Source organism: Theobroma cacao, chromosome 6, assembly GCF_000208745.1.
Source record: "Theobroma cacao cultivar B97-61/B2 chromosome 6, Criollo_cocoa_genome_V2, whole genome shotgun sequence".
Classification (NCBI taxonomy): domain Eukaryota; kingdom Viridiplantae; phylum Streptophyta; class Magnoliopsida; order Malvales; family Malvaceae; genus Theobroma; species Theobroma cacao.
In genome coordinates this window covers 13,174,846-13,191,413 of record NC_030855.1, presented here as the reverse complement: position 1 = coordinate 13,191,413, position 16,568 = coordinate 13,174,846, and the positions used below count along the sequence as shown (strand labels likewise).

Genomic DNA, 16,568 nt, shown 5'->3' with positions numbered 1-16,568 from the left:
TCAAGTGAATTGTTCTGATGTAAGATGTCTGACGGAAGCCCAGTAAGGCCTTATGTCACGACCCAATTTCCCGGGCAATGACCGGCGCATGAGCTCAATGAGCATAGCTCACTAAGCCCAAGCAAGCCTATCCATTTACCTTTGCTTAACAAATTTATCATATCATGCATACACACACACCTTTTCTCGGGTGTGAAAATAGCCAAAACACAATGGCATTATCGATAATAATATACATGCACTATACCAGTCATGTATTTAGCAATTTACATTGCATACACATATTCATATTGTTAGATTGTTTTCATAATACAAAACGACCCATGACTTCCAGCGGAGACATTTACAATAAAAGGGATTGCTATCGAATGCCAGACACATACCCAAGAGATGAACTACGAGGACTCCTCGATCTAGGGTCCAACAGTCACCTGATCTGAAAACATGAATTTTTATAAAACGTGAGTACAATACTCAGTGAGTGAACAAGGAAGGGAACAAGCAACAATTAGGGAGAATTTAAAATCATGATGCACTTGTTTCAAAACAATACAATTTAGTTCATTCCTATTTAAAACCCCTCCAAACCCGAGAGTTTCTCGCTACAGCGAGCATGAATTTCGCTGCAATGAAAACAGAGCAACAAGAGAAACATTTTTTCTCACTCAACAAAAAGCCATCCTGCTAAACTAATAAAATCAACATAAAATTCATGAAAATTCTCAAAGTATAATGTGTCAAATTTCACGTACATTACAACCATAAATCATTGTCCATCAATTTGCTATAACACACACATTTACATATGTATATATATATATATATATACCCATCATCATCATCTCACCAACCCATCATCATCGTCACCAGCTCATCATCATCATCACCAGCTCATGCGCACTCCCTACTCGCACATGGCTGGGTCATCACCGGGTTATGCGCACTCCCTACTCGCACATAACCGGGTCATCCTCGGCTTATGCGCACTCCCTACTCGCACATAGCCGAGTCAACATAATTACACAACATTATATTCAAGCATATATGTATATCAACATAATGCAGCCACATAGAAATCCATAATAACCACATTTCATAACATAAACCTTTTCTCAAAAGCTTGTTCCCAAGGCATTCATTTTCATGAAAAATTGCATAAAATCATTCAAACACTTTGTTCAAAACAGTCATATTCCCAAAACAATTTTGATAGGCAGTCCACTCACAGGTGTCGAAAATCCGGATTCCGGGTGAACTCTGACTAATAGTCCTCAGGCGCAATTCCTTTGCCTTTTCCGGACGTCTCACCACCTTGACAAATAACAAAGTCAAGGAATTTACTATATTGTCCCTAAATTGATATAAATTAATTTAAACTACTAATGCTTGATATGTAAATGCAAAAATATGTCCGATTACCGCTTAATCACGGTATCGATTAAATTCGACCGATCACCCGATTAATCGGCGATTGTGTCCAAATCACCTCCAAATTAATTCATTTCTCCTCTAATACCTTAATTTACCACATACATTTAAATAAAGCCAAATTCAGCATTAGAACCCTCACAATTCCTTATAGAAAAAATTTGGTCATTTGGTGTACTAGCATCGAATTTTTTTCTACATAACCGTTTCACCTTACTTCATCATTTTCCATGCCATTTTCCTTGAAATAAAAACAATCCCCCATTGATATTCAGCCCTCATGGTTCGGCCAACAAGGAACCCTAGAGAAATTGAATATTTCTTTTGTGTTTTTGTTCATAACCATGCTTAACTATCCCTAAACACTAACATAGTCTAAAATCAAATTATTCCAACAACAATTCCTCTTCCATACCCATTTTTCAGAATTGAATTCATCATGATAACTCAATATTCAACCATGGAAATCAAGAACAAAAGCATGGGTAAGCTAGGTATCAAGGAGAATTAAAGAAATTCTAACTTACCTAGCTTGTTTCCTTGATTTCTTCACTTTTTCTTTGAATTTCCACCTAGGTTTTCTTGTTTTTCCCTTTGTTCTTCCTTTTTTCTTGTTGCTGGATGCCTAGGCCGAATATGGTGAGGGAATTGGGGATTTAATGGGCTGATTTCTATAGAAAATAATAAAATAATCAAGCATGCCATGTGTCACATGCTTATTGGCCCAATTTTTAACTTTTTGACTTTTTCTTCTTAATTTTCCACCACAAATATTCTGGTATTTATCCAATCCTACCACAATTAAAATCCCTTGGTCTTGACAAGTGCTGGGGTGAAAAATTTACCGATTTGCCCCTGGGGCGAAAAAATTACTATTTTGCCCTTTTACTCCGAAATGTACCGGAATCTCATTATTTCTACTTTTCAACCTAAAATAACACTAATATTGATCAATATTAACCAAATGGGGCAAAAATTGTTTAAAAAAATTTTCGTTTAGTCCTTTAGTGGCAAAATTACCATTTTGCCCTTGTGCTCCATAAATACCGAGAATCACAATTTTTCACTGCTAAACATCATTTTATACTCCAATAATCATAATTATATTTCATATAATTATTCTTGGTCAAATGTGATCAAATCTTGGCTAAAAATCTCCATTTTATCATCAAATGGTAAAATGACCGTTTTGTCCCTAATTGGTCAATTTTCTGATGGACTCCAAACTGGACCTTGAACTCCAAATCACTATTCTAAGCCATTCTGTTGGTTTTAAAATTTTCAAATTCCTCTTAGAATTTCTATTTGAACTAGTTCAAGGCTCGATTTAACTTAGTTGTACCACTCGGTACAATACCGTCTTTTAATCGAGCTTGACAAGGTCTCACACCTTATGTGCCTTAAATGATAAGATATATCACTCGACTTGAGCAGTTGGGTTGGGTTATGGATCATGACTTGAGCATAGACCTTGTACTTTCTTCGCTACCAGAGAACTATTCACAGTTTGTGTTAAACTTCAACATGAACAAGATTGAGGTAACCCTTTCAATCTTATTGAATATGCTCACAAAGGCTGAGAACACCATTGCGAAGGAAAAGCCTTCTGTTCATCTTGTCTCTTCTAAGAAAAATAAAAATAAGAAAATAAAATTTTCTAAGAAAGACCAGGATGAAAAAGCATCAACTTCAAAAGGTATAAAGCCTACTGGAGGAGTGCAAAAGAACAAGGACAATGACAAATGCCATTTCTGCTGCAAACTAGGGCATTGGAGGCATAATTGCAAGGATTATCTTGAATCCATTAAAGGGAATAAACAAAAGGAAGCTTCCACATCAGGTATGAATCATATGATGATTTATTTTTCACTACTTGGTATATGATACCTTACTCTTTATTAATGGTTTTAATATGTATGACATATTGAAGGAACTAATGACAAGAAGCAATGAAGAATAGGACCGTGAAGGCGACAACCTTAGTTGATGGTGATCAAGCTTGTCGACCTAAATTAGATTGTGGAACAATAAATAATTTTAGAACATTGAATGTTTCCATGACATAATTGTCAAGATAAGATGTTTTTGGTTTTGGACCTATGTCTAAAATTTTATTTTTATATGTTGCTAGCATAAGATGCTTAGCTTATATATATACATTACATCTCATTTTATTTTGGAATTGTTCTAAATTATTTATTCTTAAGTATAACCTTGCATGTACGATAATCAATACTAAGTCATAATGATAAGATCATTGTGAGATTATTTTTCTTTTGATTATGAATCAAAAAAGAAATTAAAGTGTTGACTTAGATAAAATTGAGTCATAACTCAATGAATTCATAATAGGATTATGAACATATTTAGTCAAGGAGCATTCTTAATGAAATCTTGGATCTAAATTAAGATTGCTTATAACTAAATAGCAATTGATTGTCATATTATAAGAGATGAATTACAAAGCATTCTAACCCCAATTAATCGCATGAACTAACCTTTGATAGGATTTCATCCCATAACTGATAATGAACGACTTATTACATAAAAGTTATGGATATAAGGCCCCAAAAGAAAGTAAATAAGTTTACTTAGTAAGATTTCTATGCATGATAAAAAAAGTGGGAGCTAATGACACTTTGAAGGTCAAGGGTCATGAAATTATGAAATCCAATAGATAAGATCTATGCACAAAAATTGATTTAATGGGATGCATAAAGATGCATAATTCATGAGATAAATCCATTAAATACAAACCATTAATAAGATGCATATCGATGCACTACTCATATAAGATGAGTCTACTAAATAATCCAACATGAATGATTTGATAATAATCTTTATTCAATGTAATAAATTCAAAATAGTTGAATACATTGAATAAAATAAACATATTTTGTGTGCACATCATAAGGTTAGTAGGAGTAAGATAAGTTACTCATTAAAAGTGTATAAGACACATTTACCAGTCTAAGAAAAACAAAATGGGACTAGAGAGTTAGAGCCTAAAAAGGGATTTAATAAAACAATTTAGGATTACATGTTAAAGGAGTTTAACATAGAGAGAATCCTAAATGTTAAAAGTGATATAAAGTCATGATTGAGCAATTGTATTGGACTGATTCCAAAACAAGAGAAAACTACATGATTATATCTATAATTGGATACAAATCTTTTGCTTAGGCTACAAAAGAGAAGATTTTGCTGGGATGAGCTCTGTNATGCCAGTACGAGTTGGCAATGTATATCACTATTTTGACTCAAAGTCATGAAATAGGACTTAGTGATAATAAATAGAATCATAAGTAAGATAAATAATAGGCTTGCTTGGGTTTAGTGGATTACGTCCATTGGATCCATGCGCCGGTCATGACCCGAAATTTGGGTCGTGACATCAAGTTAGGTGCTTTACAGAGTGATTAGATAAGATTTTTAAGGTGTTTTGAAGTTTGATGTATGCTTTTAGAAAGAGACCATTTACCGTAACATGTACTTTATACTACATACGCTTTATGACTAATATAGGAGGTGGAAGAATGAATCCTTATTTTTTCATTGTGTGAGTCCTAAAAAGGTTAATAAAACCTTCACTATGCTTTTTGTGACTTTTGAGCAGAATGGATGATTAGGTTACATGAGACATTATTAGAACAACGAGGTTTTCCAACTAAGTGGCATAAATGTGAAAGGACGACGATTGATATTGCATCAATGCACTATTTTCAAGGTCAACCCTTAATGTCATCTTTTGATAGCTATGACATAATTATAAATATAACATGTACCGTAAGAAAAATTGAAGTATGCTTATTGAAGGATTTGAGATAGTCAATCTAAATGACCAAGTAAGTTTAGGGCATACAAGACATCATATGACTTTGACAAGTCCTAGTATAGAGCTCTTAAATTCAACTATACTTAATGGTATGACTTCCCCATCATGCGTGAGTCATAAATATTGGATTTTTTAGATAACACCCATGATTGTCATACTGCTTGGATAGGACTCTCTCAGATAATACTTTACTCATTTATATTGGCAAATTACAATCATAAAGATGACTAGATATTAACCTCATTGATATAAGTCATCGAGATTATCTTGATAAAAGTTATTAGGTGATCATTAAAGGGTTTGAATATTCTGCCAAATTACGGACCAAACAATTTACCAAGAATGTTATGAAAATTACTGGAGCAAAACACTCACCTCCCTAGAGAAAAGCCCTTATCTCCATTGCCAACCAAAAGTTCTATTGTATTGTAAAAAGTGTGGTTCTTACTCGACCTTGTATTAGTTTTGCACATCTCTAGCTTTTAAAGAACAATAGGCTTGTAAACAAAATCAAATCATGAAAATACTATCTTAGTCTTGAAAAGATAAAAGATTATTGCAAGTTTGTCAAAGTAAGATTATTTGGAATTTTTATTTTTTCCTCATCTTTAGGCAAAGGCTTGCTCAAGGTCAAAAAAAAGGTCAAACATTATCTTGGCTGGCAATAGTTGACTGCAGTGTCAATTAACATTTAAGGGGTGTTTGGTATGAGGGAAGTTACTAACATTCCCTACAATGTAAATGCTAAAGCTACTTTACAATGTTTGGTGAGAGAAAAAAATACTCTAATGTAACACCTTACATTGCACTTACATTATAGCCAAAAGAGGAAATCACATTACATAAAAAATCAGTGTAATGTTACTTCAACACTTGCTTGGCAAAATAAAAATGCCACTTGTCATTCTCTATCATGTGACCTAACATGGCCTTAACATGGCATGTTAACATGTCATAATAAATTATGATGTGGTATGTTAACATGTCATAATCGATGATGATGTGGTATGTTGATGTTGTTGGGATGAGCCCAATAACCAATTGAGATTGGTCAAGTCTTGGTTCCAATCATGCAATGATATCATTTATTTTGAATGATTAGAGGTTTCTATTCATCAGTAAGACATTAATTATAATGAGCTATAAGTCTAATTAAATGAATTCCATGAGTTTAATATGCTTTGCAAGTGAACTATAATGGGTTGCAGTTATGAGATCCGTATGCATCAAAGCATAATCTCAAAATGTTCTTGGTCAATGTATCATTGGGCTGGACATCAATGATGTTTAGAGACTAGTACATTTTATGTTCCTTCCTTTGGAAGTAAGCAATTGATCTCATAAATGAAAGTATATGTTGGTATATGCCCTTGAGCCAATTAGATTGGTCAAGAAATATATATTGTCATTTAATGCATACTTAATCGCATAACTATATGTGATAGAGGTTTTCCTTCATGTTAGTGCAATAATAAGGAGTTATTAAGTACTAATTGGATGAAGCCCATGGAACATAAAGGCCTTACAAGAGAATTGTAAAGTTGTTACAATTATGAGATCACTATGCATCATAGCCATGTTCTTAAAATTGTTCCTAGTCATTGTATTGTCAAGACAGGGCATTGATAATGTTCAAAGATCGATACATGTTAAGCTTCCTTACTTAGGAAGTAAGCAATCGATCTCATAGATTGAAGTACATGGGATACTTGAGGATAACATGTAGGTGCTTGTTAAAGAACAAGTTCAGTGAACATGACCCGCTATGAGAACCCCATTTGGTATTTCACTCAAATGTCTATGAAAAATGTTCTCATGTGATAGTCGTGCAACTAGTCCTTGGACTTGAGACACCAAGTCATCTTGTATGGGGAATGACATACTTTGATGTCACCTCTAGGGTCTAGAGGCGACCAGATGCCTAAATAAGGTGTTTTTGGGTATCCCATGAAGCATTCATAGGTGAATGAGTGGTCAAGAGAGGATTCATCACCCCAAGTGATATGAGGGGATGTATCTCACTTGTTCTCAATTCTAGATTAACTTGTATAAAGTCTTTGGCCGAAGCACAATGAGTTGGAGGAAAGTTAGTTTCCTAAATTCATACAGTTAGTCATGAATTATGAGAACTAATATGGAATGTCATAAGTAGACACCGAGCCATACTTAATGACATATCTGGGATATTTGATGAAAGGACCATATTTCACTGAGAGGCTTTTCACCAAAGAGCTTTGTTAAATTCTTTAATCGATTCTCTAACATTTGGGTGGTCATGATGTATTGCTAGATACCGCTCATGATCTATAAATATAAATTAATTATCAAATTAATATTTGATTATGATTTAAATTTATTGCCAACATGTTTAAAGCCTAGTGGGTCACACACATTAAGTGACATGATTGGGATTAAATAAGGATAATTAATTAAATTGGACTTAATTAAAAGAGACCAAAATAAAGTGGAAAATTAATTGAGTTCTCAAATACTTAATTAAATTAAAATACAATTGTTGTATTCAGAATTACAACTTAGTTTGTCTATATAAATATGTTATATTAGCCAACTAAAACTCTAAGCCTCCAACCACTTCTCAACAGTTTCATAAAATAAGAAAAGAAAAATAGTTTTCTTTGTTTGACAAAAAAATAAGATTCGGCAAGAAGTTTTGGTCCTTTTTGTTTTAGAAACAAAACTTGCTAACACAAGTAAAATCCTACCTTTGAGAAGGTCTTATTCAGTCATTGTGTGGATTAATGTTAGAGGCCAAACACTTGGGTGGCTGAAAATTTGACAAATCCTAAAGGTGAAGAAGCAATTTTTTTGGATTTAATTGGCTCTTAATTACGATATCTAAAGTAAGGATGTAACTCTTAAACCTATGAGTATTCATAATCAATATTAAAGTTACATGAAAAACACAAACATTGATCCTGTAAGATTCGACTGTTTCTCTGATTTAATACTAGTTTATTATTCTGCTGCATTATAATTTTAATTTATTATTTATTGTCATGTTTGAATATGAGGTCGAATCCCAACAATACCCCAACTTATGAGTTATATAGTCTTATTAAGAAAGAGATTAAGAATACATATATATATATATATATATATATATATATTCATCTTCTTGTAGGTAAAAAGGAAATGAAACTGCATGTTCCCAAAAAGCTTGTTTGGCACTGCCTCTAACTCAAGTATAAAAATTTGATTTAGACCTTCTAATTTGGGCGTCGTCATTCACTATTCTTCTCAATAATATAAATTTTTTTATTATTACTCAACATACAATATGATTCACGTCGTGTATAATGATCGATTCGTATCGTTTTTCATTAATATTGTAAAGTAAGTATTCTAAAGTTAGTGTTGTATGAAATTAATAATTATTCTTATATATTCTTACAAATGCTATTAATTGTTGCTCATTTGAGATCTTATGTTATGGGAGATTTTGGATTGGAAGAGGTTATAGAAATTAGAACATAATCTAATAAATTGATTATCTATTTGAAGAATAAAACCACTATTTGAATCTTCACCAAAAGAAGTTAAGTATTACGCTTTTTCAATTTTTTTAATAATATATATTCTTTCGAGCCCAATCTGCCATATACGTGTGAATGAACATACAAATATACAATAGGCACCTATTTTTTCATCCTTCACTTATCAATTTAATATCCCAACATATATTTAGATTTGTCTCAGTCTCAATGCTTAAAAACAGATGTTCTCCCAATTTAGAGGTCCTGACTTCAATCTTCTCATCTGTTATTTGGTTTTATTTCACATGCATTTTATTTAATTTTTTACTGGGTTTACATATCAAATAATTTTAAGTATATATCAAATAGTATAGTTATGAAATGAATTAATAACTAAATCAAATAGAATTAATATAAAATTAAATTATATCTGCACATGATAAGACGAGATGTCATGGGCTAAATTTTATCTAATTATAAGGTAATTTATTTCTCATATTTAATTTAATAATCTATCATAGGATTCAATGAGCTGCGCCATTGCTGTTGAGGAGCATGCCAAATATTTTAACCTTGCAATTTTATTATTGACAAGTTCATATACGCATTGAGTCATCATTGTGAGCAACGAGGCCACATATTCTTGTGGAATTTAGTTATTTTCTTGAGATGAATTCCCTGACATTGTCAAAGCCATGCAATTGCAAACTCCATGCCAAAGACTTTCAACTTTTTGAACACAGATTCATTGTAAAGCCCGACCTTATAAAATACTAGTCATGACATATATGTGATGATAGCATGATTGCATGCTAGGAGAGTCTCGAAAAATTTACAAAAGTCGGTATTGTACCTAGAGGTACAACAAAGTTGATTTAATCCTCGAACTATATCAAATAGGAATTTTAAGGTGAGATTAAGATCGTCACAGTCCAAGGATGATTCAAAATGGTAATTCGGAGTTTGAGGATCAATTTGGAGTCGAATTAGAATTTTCACAATCTAGGGGCAAAATGGTCATTTGCCACCTGGGGACAAAATGGTAATTTTTAGAAAATATTTATTTGGCCCCATTTGACTTATTGGAGTATGATTTAAGTATTGGAGTATGATTTGAGGTTTAAAGTGAAAAATTTTAATTTCGGTATAATTTGGAGTATAAGGGTAAAATGGTAATTTTGCCACTCCAGGGGCAAAATTGTAATTTTTCACCACCAGGACAATTTTCCAGCACATGGTCTTCCTTTATCCTCATTTTTGACCTTTGACTAATCATGTGGTGGAGATAAAATGTTTAAATTTTTAAAATTTTAAAAATGGATCAATAAGAAAATACCATGTGTCAAGCTTAGGATAATTTATTATTTAACTTAAAAATCAGCATAAATCAGCCCATTACTCTCCAAATATTCGGTCAAGCAAGGAAGAGAGGGAAAGAAAGGAAGAACAAACCCTAGGCGAGGAATTTCAAGAGAAAAAGTGTGGAAAATCAAGGAAAACAAGTGAAAAAGGTAGGATTTTTCAACTTAAGCTTGAAATCCATTTTCCTTAAGCATTTCTCCTTATTTTCCATGCTTAAATTACATGTTTTTATGATGAATTGTTGGCTGATCAAAATGGGTTAGGAGAGAGAAAGTTGTTGGATTGATTTGATTTTAAGTTATGTTAGTGCTTTTAGTTAGTTTAGCATATTTAGAAACAAAACAACAAGAAAAGAATTTATTTTCTCCCACAACCATTAATGGCCGAATTTACCATGTATTGAGTTAGGATGAGTTTGATTTTTATTCTAGGAGAATTGGTTAAGAAATGATGAATTATGGTGTGGAAAAGTAATAGGAAAAATCACGGTGTTAATGCACCATTATTGGCCAAAAATTTTAAGAAGAAAAGTGAAGATAGTTTTCCCAAATTTTAGTTTATTTGATTTGAATTTCGTGAATTAAGATATTGGAAAAGAATTGGAACAATTTGGAGTAATTTGGGATTAAATTGGACGCGTTAGTAATTTAATCGGGTGATAAGACGAATTAGGCCAATACCGAGTTTAGATAGTTACCAGTGCATTTTTGCATTCCATATTATGCATTAATAGTCTAAATTAGTTTAATTTCAATTTAGTACCAATGTAGTGAGTTTCCCAATTTTGTACTGTGTCAAGGTGGTGAGTCCTCAGATAAAGGGAAGGGAATTGCATCCGAGGACCAGTAGTTTGGGTATTTCAAAAATCCCCACTCTAGACATTGTGAGTAAACTTACTGTCATTTTAATTATCTAAGGTGGTTTTTAGATGATTTCATGAATTCTATGAAAAAAGGAATTTAAGAAGGTAAATTTTCATGTTTTATGAATAAATGTGTTTCAATGAAATTAAATTATAAATTGTTTTGAAATTAATAGTGATTTTGAAAAATAGAGTACACGGAGACTGTTAATTGTGGCAATTTGATTGTTTAAATTGATTGGCTTATGATAAATCAGGCATGATTGGCTAGTTGGCAATTGTATTGAAATACGAATTGTTTGGTTACCTTGAAAGACTACGAATTACAAAATTGCCATATCATGTTATTGAGTTTTATTGTATGGTGGATTATATATTAATTAATCACTGCAGTAGGGGGTTTTTGTGGACCAGCCTTTTAGAGGGGCACGGTAAACCCCATTATATTCTTACCTCAAACGGAGAGGTGCGTAGGGTATCTCCTGGGGTAAAGCTTAGGGTTCACTTCACGCCAAACTACCACGTGAGGGGGAACTCAGCCAACGCCAAGGAATGGCTATGTTTTCAAAACAAAAACATGATTTATGTGAAATGTGAATTTTAATAGCCTTGGCGGTCTCGGTGGGATGCCTCGGCCAAGGTGTCCCTAAGAATGAATTTATGGTATAAGCCTAGTTTTTATGAGATTCATAAGCCTCTTTACGTATTTTAAATGAAATGTATTCTAATGTTGTGACCTACTTTACGATGATTTACTTTATTGTCTCCATGTACTCAACTCTAGATGTTTATGATGATGTCTGTTTACTCATTGGGATTTTATAATCTCACCACCCTCCTTTCAACCCATTTCAGGTTCAGTATAGATCGTAGATAGCTGATCTCATTGAGGACTACCATTGGATCTGCATTTTCCAAATCGTAAGTTCACAGTCCTCTTTACTTTTGTTTATTCGAGGGCCCTCTTGTTATTGTAAATTAAATTAAATATTTTAACATACTGTATTACAATATGTATAAATTTATTTAGCTTTTACGCTCTAAAAATTATTCACGTATAACTCTATAAATATTGTTTTATAAGAAAATAGAATATTTTACTTAATATTTCTTTTATTTTCTTATTATATTCAAATAACCATAATTTCGTTTTAAATGAAGATTTTAGAATTTTAAACTCATTTTGAATATGAATTATATGTTTTGTACTTGTATATTACATTTTAGCCAGTTTCAAAATTTTTGAGAAAAATGACCAAAATACCCCTGTGAGATGAAAATTAATATTTTATTTGTTTTAAGTTAGAAACAGTTTAAAATCTTTTAGAACACGATATTTGATAATGGTTGCTCACAAGGGAAATGAGAAACTAATAGTAAAGCCTTGCGAGGTCTCGAGTTGACATTTCGAGCAATGAGTGTCTACCGGGACACCGCGGCGGTTGTCACGGGCTCAAGGGGAGTACCGGGTCATGACATTAATGGTAAATGAGCTTTGCCAAAATCTTGTGAGGGACACCCTTCTGTCAACCAAATTTTATCATCTGATTAATTATTGAACTGCATGGGAGGATCCATTTAGACAACCCTCAATAATATAATATAAGAATGATTTGGACTGATCCTCCCCATATATTCATTTTATAATAAGAAACTAAGCAACCAAGGTATCCATACCAGCATTACATCCACCAATCACTTTAACATATTATACTATTCCTTTTATTTGTTTTTCATTTTAATCTTCTAAAATAAAGATTTTTTTATTTAGCATAATATTTGAAAAAAACTTTTAAACTATTTAAGAAAATTCAAATAGCTCTTTATTCTTTTACTGTGTTTAACTAAGCTGATATACTTTTATTTTAAGCCAAATAAGTCTTTATACTTTTATTTTTGAGCCAAATAAGTCCTTATGACTAATAGTTGATTTAGTCAAAATGTCACTTATCATTCTATACCACGTGACGTTAACTTAATATGCTAACATGTCATAATAGATGATGACATGGTCTAATGACATGGGCATGTTCTTTTTCACTTTCCACATCAAAATCACGTAAGTATAAAATGACAATTGACATTTTGATTAATCGCAATTAAACAACCATTAGTCATAAAGACTTATTTAATCTAAAATAAAAGTAAAAAGGCTTCTTTGAATGCAAAAGATGAGTGAGCGCTTATTTGAATATTCTTAAATTAATTTAAGCATTTTTCAAGCATTATGTCTTTTTATTTTTAAACACTTAACATTTTTTATATTAAATTTTTGTTTTTTATAATTTTTATTGCTATTTCATAGTAAAATTGTTAATATAATTATAACAATTATACATGTTATAAACTAAACCAATGTGATTCTATTAAATTACAATACTATTAACTTGACTTTTTCCTAGGTCATTGAGAATCTTTTGTATATACGGTAAAACCTCAATACATTAATACCTTTGGGAGCATGAAAATTTATTAATTAATTGAGATATTATTTAAATGATTAATTTATACATTACTTAATAAAAAATTAATTTATCAAGGTTTAAGGTTAAAGGTACATTAAGTCAAGCAAAAACATCTATAAAAAGAACATAAAGTACTACAAACGGTAAAACTTTATACAAAAGCTTCTCACTTCAAAGACATAAAGAAATTCACAACGACGGATGAAATGCGTAAAGTATTGTATGAGTACAACATAGAAATTCCAAATTTCACCTAAAAGCAATTGCAACAGTCGGAGTCAAAAAAGTTTAACTTGCAAGTGAGCCAAGCAATAATATCAACTACAATCAAGAGGTCATTAGAGTATTTATCAACTGTTAACTTTGTTAGCTTTAAAATGATTATAGTTATGAAATGACAAAAATGATCAAAATTGCTTTAGTGATCCTTAAATTTGTTGAATGATTTTTTAAGTTGTTTGAATGTATTTTTTAACTTAATTTATTATTGTTAAAAGCTTTCATACATTTGCTTTAGAAGTGCCTAAGTGTTTTCATGTGAAAAAACTTCAAATTACTTGGATAAGTTTTGAAATTGTTTGAATGATTTTTGAATTTGTTTGGCATTGTTTGAATGATTTTTGAACTTGCTTCAATGGTTTTAAGTTTGTTTAGATTAGCTTTAAGCCTCCCTTGCATTTGTTTTTAATGTCCAAGTGTTTTACACAAAAGTATAGAGACTTGGCTCAAAAGTCCTGATACCTGGCTTCAAAGTCTTGATACCCAACACAAAGTATAGAGATTTGGTGGTCTTGACACTTGAAACAAAGTATAGAGACCTGGTGGTCTCGATACGTGGCTTCAAAGTCTTGATATCTCACCTCCAAACTACAAATTCTAGAAAGTGAATGCAAAAATGTTGTTAATATTACACACGCAAGTATAAGTATCGAACAAATAATATAGATAGTAAATCCAGATTATCGTTCCCACAATGATTTGTTTCTAAGTTTCACTAAGTACTAAAACTATAAAACAAATTCATCTTATTTAAGCTAACTGAATATTGAGAAATTAATCAAAGACAAAGTTTAAAAATCAACACAAAATAAACTAATAAACTTAATAAGTTGAGGAAAGCAACTAGGTTTATAGGTTCATTCAACAATTCACTTAATACCAACTTTTCTTATTAATTATCTTACTTGGGTAGTTTTATTAACCTAGAATCCAAAGCCATGGACAAGTCTCCATCGAGATGCTTGTACAAATACCTAACTTAATTAGTTCACTATATGTCTGCAGTAATCAATTAAATTAAGTTCATTAAGCAAGCGTCTTAATGTGGCTATGTATGGCAATTGGCGTATGTCTACCCAAATTGTAAATTAGATCACTTAAATGAAGTGAACATACATTAATCAAATCTTAGTCCAACCTCAAATCTCTCTATCAAGTTTCAATTACGTTCACAAATCAATTAATTGTTGATCAAGCAATTAAAGGCATTACAAATAACTTTAATTAAGTAAAACGACACCCATTCATGATGAATAACAAAAAACAAGTATTCAGATTACACGTAGAAATCCACCACAGTCCTAGATAAACAAATTAGTCCATAATATCAAAATAAAACACTATCCGAAGAATTATAGCCATGAGTTCAAAACAAGAATTAAGAATAACACAAAGGAGAGACTTAAACTAATGTGGACGTTTGATTAATTGCAAATCTCTCTTGATTACTCCCGAATTCTTGATTGATTTGAAGCTCCAATTCTCTAGAAAGCTGTTGTCATCCTCCCTTTGAATGTTTTCCAAAAAGGCTATTAATTATGTGCAATGTGCTACTTTCCAATTTTTCGTTGAAAATATATTTTGGAAATCGAGGTGGCACTATGACCATACTTCTCTAGCATCGCAATGCTAAGTCTTCCTTGGTAGATCCGTGGCGCCATGCTCTTGGGTTTATGTATGACACTCCCAAGATGTTCATCACCGCGACCCTAGTTCTCTAACCCTATGGCAATCTCACTTGCAACACCGCAACCTTAATTCTTTGGCACCACGGTGCTCTAGCCATGCTGCTCTAAGTGCAAACTGCATTTGTCAATCAACTTTGAATGTGATTTTCACCTCTATCTGGTCCAAACTAGGCAAAGTGGTAAACATGAAAGTTGTAGCTCATTCTTTTAGCTTTGCAATGAATAAAAATCACATCAATTGGATTTCTAGAGCTCAAGTTATCTTCAACTGACTACAACATGTACAAGTGACACTTTCACCTCACTTATACTATCATGTCTTTCTTTTACCTTACTCATCATATTCTGCACAAAACCATGAGAAAAATAGGCAATAACTTTTCCTAAAGTAAATTGAGACAAAATAAAATGAAATTAAACTAACACCAATAAATTTAACTATTCAATAAAAATCTAACTTACATTAGAAAAAAAACTTAAAAGGTTAAAATCGAATCTTAAACTCAAGGGTCTAGCTACTAAAGTCCCCAAAATGTGTTAAAAATAACTCTATATAGTAGAGTTATCACACCACTAAATTTAATATTTTGCTAGTCCTCGAGCAAAACAAAGAACTAAATACAATAACTCAAACATGAAAACATGAAGGCATTTAACTAGAATTCAGTTGCACTATTTCATTTACTACCTTTAATATCCTCGAAAGTTACTTCACATTCCAAACTCAAATCCACATACAAATATTATTCAAGTGCATGTCTCAATTCAAATGCCAGCTTATCATTTAGTGAACTTTCGTGTGTGTGAGTGCAATCATTTCACTTAGAACATTATACAATCTAGATAAGTTTATACTCATGCAAAATTCAAATTAGTTGTTAAATTCCATAAGTTTGCTTTTCATCTCTCTCTCCACTAATATAGTCTAACACTAAATCAAGGATCAATAGGACTTTAATTAGCTTGTATTGTATGGCAAGGTTTAAGGTGCGATATGGGATAATGTATAGCTATCACATTCCATTTCCTGGAGGGATTGTGGAAAGCAAAGTATTGTTTGAGTCTTTCAATTGAGCACTTGAAAAATGAAATTTTTTGTCCATAAATCAAATTATATAGCAAAAGTACTAAAACGATTCTATATGAATGAAGCAC

The 16,568-nt window shown here is 31.9% G+C and overlaps 1 long non-coding RNA gene across 1 annotated transcript; it reads right to left on the bottom strand.

Moving 5' to 3' along the window:
* On the bottom strand, positions 399–1,986 carry LOC108662571. Its single transcript, XR_001928456.1, has 3 exons — positions 1,956–1,986; positions 1,227–1,311; positions 399–436 (listed from the first exon to the last, which is right to left on the bottom strand). It is a non-coding gene; the product is annotated as an uncharacterized LOC108662571 (long non-coding RNA).